Consider the following 260-nt stretch of genomic DNA (forward strand, 5'->3'; position numbering starts at 1 on the left):
GCGCGTGGAGGCCATCTCCCCGCAGGGCCCGCCCGAGGCCGCAGGACAGACGGGGTGACAGACTGAGTGACGGCCCAGCACCCACCCCGCTCCCCACCCTGCGGTCATGGCCTCGGGCAGCTCCAGGGTCTCCGGACCCCAAGGTCCCAACCTGGAGGCGGGGACGCCGAGTCCCGCTTTGCAGGGTGTTGGGGGGTTAATACTTGGAAGGCGCCGACACGCGCCTGGCGCCATCGACAGGCCCTCGTTGTGCTCGGGCC

This window comes from Myotis davidii, unplaced genomic scaffold (genome assembly GCF_000327345.1).
Source record: "Myotis davidii unplaced genomic scaffold, ASM32734v1 scaffold586, whole genome shotgun sequence".
NCBI classification, from domain to species: Eukaryota; Metazoa; Chordata; class Mammalia; order Chiroptera; family Vespertilionidae; genus Myotis; species Myotis davidii.